Raw genomic sequence first — 6,751 nt, 5'->3', positions numbered from 1 at the left:
ACGAATTTGAGGCTATCCCAAGCCCTAGAATCCGTCCATTCTTTATCCAATAAGGATTTACAGCCCAAAGTGTAACTATCAAACAATTAACAGTTTATACCCTCTTATTTAATTAATCTCTTTAAGTCACCAAATTAATACTAATTAATCTATGACTTATATTAATCAAATAACAATATTATTATTCAATATATTATTCTCATAATATATTAATAATATTTATTCTCTCATAATAAATCATCTTGTCAAGTTGCTATGGTGAAGGCAACCCAAAAGGACCATGCACAATCGGGTCAAATACTTGCCTAATATAGTTGCAACCTTAGACACTATTCCAACAGTCTCCCACTTGGATAAGTCTAGTAACTATATGCACAAGTACAATTCGATTTGCAATCGTAGCTCTCAAAGACGTTGTCAAACTCTGATCTAATCAATCTTGTCCTTTAGATAAGGGATCGTACAGTCCTCTGTTAGATATCATGCTGACAATTCTATGGAATGATTAGTCAAGCATTTAGGTTTCTAGATATCTGATTTATTCGACATAGAACTTAATCGAACACATCAATTCAGTTCTGACCGGGCCCGACACATAAGTCAAATCAAATCATCGAGCGGCCGAGATATCGCTTTTACCTTCTTAGGATAAAAGTTACAGATAAACTTCGACTTATATGCGATTACTTATTCATTAATCAACTATACACAACAATGTGTTTTATAACATCGAGTTACTGATGCGTTTTCGCATTATCAATGTAGAACCAGTTAACAAATAACAAACCATATATCTAGGTTTTAAGACTATATGATATTATCGTCTTGCGATCACCTTTTTATATATCATATTCCATAAGGTGATTCCAGCAAGCGCGGGTTTGTTCCAATGCTCAAAACTAGTTCATAAGCACTCATGAACGTCGCAACAATCTTTTGCCATGTCTAATACCATTTAGACAATCTACGCACCAATTCACGACAATCTTCTTTCATATCTACTTCCAACATATGAACGATTGTGGACAATTTGAATAATTCGATTATTCTTAATAAATTCAATTATTCTGGAAGTCAAAACATGCAAAATGAAACAATAGTTAAACAATTAACATAAGACAGTAACATTACTCATAAATAAAACTCCTTTATTTAATCATCAAATGTTAATTACATTTATCTATTACACGTTTCTACTACTATCTAATCTATGCTAATATCATCCTTCAGCCCAACACTCCTAGCATGCTGCAAGTGATTAACCCTACTCAGTCCCTTTGTAAGCGGATCTGCTGGATTATCTTCTGATGATATCCTCTTCACTACGAGTTGTCCTTCTTCTACACGATGCCTAATAAAGTGATATTTTATGTCGATATGTCGAGATCTACTATGATCTCTCGGTTCCTTGGTCAAGGCAACCGCTTCTTCATTATCACAGAAAATCTCCATGGGCTCCTTTATGGCGGGTACAACTCCAAGATCACCGATGAAGTTCTTCAACCATATTTCCTCTTTCGACGCTTCGCTCGCTGCAATGTACTCTGATTCACACGTTGAATCAGCTACGGTTTCCTGCTTGGAACTTTTCCAAGTCACTGCTCCTCCATTCAGGGTAAAGACCCAGCCCGACTGCGAACGGTAGTTGTCCCTGTCGGTTTGAAAGCTGGCGTCACTATACCCTCGCACCTTCAAGTCATCACTCCCTCCGAGGACTAAGAACCATTCCTTCGTCCTCCGAAGGTACTTAAGGATATTCTTAACCGCAATCCAATGAGCTCTGCCAGGGTTCCCTTGATATCTACTAACCATGCTCAAAGCAAAGGCTACATCAGGGCGAGTACAAGTCATAGCGTACATGATTGAGCCAACTGCGGAAGCGTATGGTACTCGGCTCATTTCTGCTATTTCTGCTTCAGTACTCGGACTTTGAGTTTTACTCAACTTGGCATTACTTTGTATCGGTAATTCTCCCTTCTTCGAGTTTTCCATACTAAAACGTTTTAGTACCTTCTCTAAGTAAGTGTTCTGACTAAGTCCTATTAGTCTCTTACTTCGTTCTCTCACTATCCTTATTCCCAAAATGTAAGAAGCCTCTCCGAGGTCCTTCATAGCGAAGCACTTCCCGAGCCAGAATTTAACCTCCTGCAAAGTCGGGACATCATTTCCTATGAGCAATATGTCATCGACATATAAAACGAGGAAGCTTACTATACTCCCACTGGCTTTGACATATATACACGATTGATCTTCGCTTCGTACAAATCCAAACTCTTTGACTTTCTCATCGAAGCAAAGATTCCATCTGCGTGATGCTTGCTTAAGTCCATAAATGGACTTCTCAAGCTTACACACTCTATTTGGATGCTTCGGATCCACAAATCCCTCTGGCTGAGCCATTTAAACATCCTCAGCCAACTTTCCGTTAAGGAAAGCGGTCTTGACATCCATTTTCCAAATCTCATAATCATGAAATGCGGCAATAGCTAGCATTACTCTAATAGATTTTATCTTCGCAACTGGTGAGAAGGTCTCATCATAGTCAACTCCAGGAGTTTGAGTAAAGCCCTTCGCGACCAATCGCGCTTTATATGTGTGTACGTTTCCATCCACGTCGGTCTTCTTCTTGAAGATCCATTTGCACCCAACGGTCTTATGTCCGGGCACATTATCAACCAAATTCCAAACTTGGTTATCATACATGGATTGGATCTCGCAATCCATTGCCTCTTTCCATTTCACAGACTCCGGGCCTGCCATGGCTTCCTTATAGCTATTAGGTTCATCAAGGTTTATTAGTGTACCATCACTAATATACGTGTCCCCTTCGGTAGTAATATGAAAACCATAAAACTGGGGTTGAACTCTAACTCTTTCGGAAAGTCTAAGAGGTAAGGATTCGTCAATCGGTTCAACCGGAGTTTCCTCCTCGGGTTGAGTGTCAGCGGTGGAGGTTCCTTCATCTATCGACTCTTGAATCTCTTCAAGCTCGATTTGCCTCCCACTGTCTCCTTGGCTTATGAGTTCTCGCTCTCGGAAAACTCCTCTCCTCGCAACAAAGATAACATTGTCCTTCGGTCTATAGAAGAGATATCCAAAGGATTTCTGTGGGTAGCCGATGAAAATACATCGCTCACTTCAAGGTTCGAGCTTGTCGTGAGTATCTCGTCTTACGAAAGCCTCGCAACCCCAAACCTTGATATGTGCCAACGAGGGAGCTTTCCCTGTCCACATCTCGTGAGGTGTTTTGGCAACCTTCTTAGTAGGGACTCGGTTAAGGATATAGGCGGCAGTCTCTAAGGCATACCCCCAAAAAAAGATTGATAGTGAAGCACGACTCATCATAGAGCGAACCATGTACAACAAGGTTCGATTACGCCTTTCTGCCACACCATTCAATTGTGGTGTCCTAGGTGGCGTCAATTGTGAAACTATTCCACACTCCCTGAGATAATCGTGGAATTCAAGACTTAGGTACTCTCCTCCTCGATCGGATCGAAGCATCTTGATTTTCCTGCCCAATTGATTCTCCACTTCATTCTTGAACTCTTTGAATTTTCCAAAAGTTTCTGACTTTTGCTTGATTAAATAGATATAACCATATCTACTATAGTCATCGGTAAAAGTCACGTAGAAGCAGTTCCCATCCTTCGTGGTTTATCTAAACGGTCCACATACATCGGTATGTATTAGGTCCAATAGACCCTCACCCCTTTCACATGTACTTGTGAAGGGTGACTTGGTCATCTTTCCAAGTAAACAAGATTCGCATGTGTCATCTTCCCTAAGGTCGAATGACTCCAACACTCCATCCTTTTGGAGTTGGGCTATGCGTTTCTTGTTGACATGTCCAAGACGACAATGCCACAAGGATGCTCTATCCATACTATTGGAAGAATCTATGTTTAAAACATCATTTCCTAAGTTATCAACAATCATAACAGTTTCATAAATTCCATTACATGGTATAGCTTCAAAATAAAAGACACCATTTAGAAAAGCCAAAATAGAACCATTCTCATTATTAAAAGAAAATCTAAAACCTTGTCTAAACAACCCATGAAATGAAATGATGTTTATAGCCATTTTTGGCGAATAGCAACAATTGTTCAAATCTAAACTTAAACCATTCCTAAGTAATAAAGAATACACTCCAATCTTGGTCACAGGCGACGATCTTCTGTTCCCCATGATTAGATTTATTCGTCCAGCCTCTACATCCCTATTTCTTCTTAGTCCCTGCACATTAGAACAAATGTGGTAACCACAACCAGTATCAAGAACCCAAGAAATAGCATGAGATGAATCGTTAGATTTGATTGTGTATATACCTGCGAAAGACGGCTTGATCTTTCCTTCCTTGTTGGCTTGCAGGTACTTTGGGCAGCTTCTCTTCCAATGTCCTATCTTGTGGCAGTGGTGGCACTCTGCCTCCTTTGGGTTAGGGCAGGGCTTAGCAGGATCAACTTTGGTCCCACTAGAAGAGGCACCATCTCAGGATTTAACCTTGCGATAGTTCTTAGACGAAGCCTTCCTCTTCTTTCCCTTTCCTTGTCCAATAGCCAAGACAGGAGCAGCAGGTGGATTGGGAGTTGGTGCAACAGACTTGTCCTTGAAGTTGCTCTCAGCGACCCTCAAGAGACCTTGGAGTTTGCTTAGGGTGACCTCCTCTTTGTTCATGTGGTAGGTCATCCTAAATTGATTGTAGCTTGGAGGCAAAGAGTGAAGCACCATGTCGATCGTCAAGTCTTCCCCAAAGTCAACATTCAACTTGCGAAGGCGGTCGACATACCTTTGCATCTTTTGCAGGTGCACGGTAAGAGACTCTCCATGACCTATCTTAGCGGAAATCATGTTAGTGAAAATCTCATAACGCTCTTGTCTCGCGTTTTGGTAGTATCTCTCCAATAAGTCTTGATGCATCTCGTATGGGTACATGTCCTCATAGGACTTTTGGAATTCGGAATTCATAGCGGCTATCATGGTGCAATGTACCTTCGTTGCATCTCGCTCGTGAGTTTCAAAAGCGGTCATTTCAGCCGGAGTAGCGATTTCAGGGTTGATCTTCTCGAGCTTCTCATCGAGGACATACTCCTTATCCTCATAGCGAGCAATAGTGCGAATGTATCTTATCCATTCACTAAAGTTCGTTCCATCGAAGGTGACCTTTTGACGAAGGCTCATCAACGTGAAAGAACTAGCAGCAGCGTTGTTTGCGTTCGGCATCTACAAATAGAAAGGACAAAGATAGATTAGAATATGAATCCCTAATTATCACCCAATAAGAAAAATTAGGGCTAGGATCCAACAACAATATTTACATATTAGAAAAGGGATGTCGTAATCTAACATGCAAACAATTTGAAGGTAAGTGAATGATGATTCACTAATTCTCCACCATGAAAACATAACTTTAAGTTCTAAATGCATTCGAGAATTCCTAGGTTTAGATGAGATTCATTGAAACTTTTCAATGGCATGTATAAATCTCGATATGCCCCTCTTGTTTGTGACTGGGATACCGAGGATCACAAAGCGGGTGTGAATTACCATGCAAATTCACATGGTTCCTTCATTGTAACGATCACCAATTTGATGTGCCTGTAAACCACACACGCTCCATCGAACTATGATAAACAATGAATCACCCTTTTCCACCTTCGCTTAGAACCAATTAGTGTGCCGGTAAACCACACACGCTCCACAAACTTCTTAGCAAGGTGCAAAGTGTAATTTCATGGGATTGCATCAATTCACTTTTCCTAAAGTAACTAAGATTGGGAAATTTTTTTAAAAAAAACATGTAGTTACTTTGTATTTCATATTATACTTTTAATGAGAGGATGAGGTTGCCCTATCCTACCCGTTCGGCTAACGACCCTCCACCGATCAAGCAAGCGGTGGGTGTGAGTGTACACCCATTAAGCGCCATTTTATAGGCCGCAACCTTATACCCACCTTATAGATCGGCTTCGTGAATGAGACCTACTAACGGTAAGACTAGCATTTTAGTTATACATATATATATATATATATATATATATATATATATATATATATATATTAATCTTGTAATATTATATTAGTATAGGGTTGTATTTTAAACTTGTAAAATGCTAGGGTTTGAAATTTAAATTTTTCTAAATTAAAAAAAAAACTTTTAATCACAAAACATAAATTTCAAAACTTGAGGACAAGTTTTAAACATTTAAAACATGGAGGATCAAATAACAAATAATCTTTATTAACAATTAATTCCATAATTATCCATATTTGATTTTTTTAAGATTTCTTGCAAGATAATTACCAATTTAATCAAAATAATTAATTAATTATCACATAAGGAAATTAAATATTTTATTAGTTGATAAATATCTTTGATTAGATCAAGATTATAGTCATATATATCAGAAAATCGGATTAAGGTTGATCTAATATGATAAAGGCAAGTTTCCATAAGATAAATATGAAAAAATCCCGAATCTGGCCCTTCCTGACGCTCGAACTCGTCGAGTTCCCAACTGGACTCGTCGAGTCAGGCCAACTCGTCGAGTCCACCATGGGACTCGTCGAGTTCATGACACAGAAACACAAAATTCGAATTTTGCAAACATGATTCAAACAAACAAGCAACAATTTAATAGAAACCAATCTATGCTCTGATACCACTGATGTGTTTTAGCCATAAGAACTTTCCTATGTGAGCATGCAAAACCCTAATGCTTGGATCTAGGTTTCTCTAATTAAGCAT

The sequence above is a fragment of the Lactuca serriola genome, chromosome 9, assembly GCF_051521515.1.
Source record: "Lactuca serriola cultivar US96UC23 chromosome 9, Lser_US96UC23_V15, whole genome shotgun sequence".
Taxonomy (NCBI): Eukaryota; Viridiplantae; Streptophyta; class Magnoliopsida; order Asterales; family Asteraceae; genus Lactuca; species Lactuca serriola.
This window is presented reverse-complemented; position numbering follows the sequence as displayed.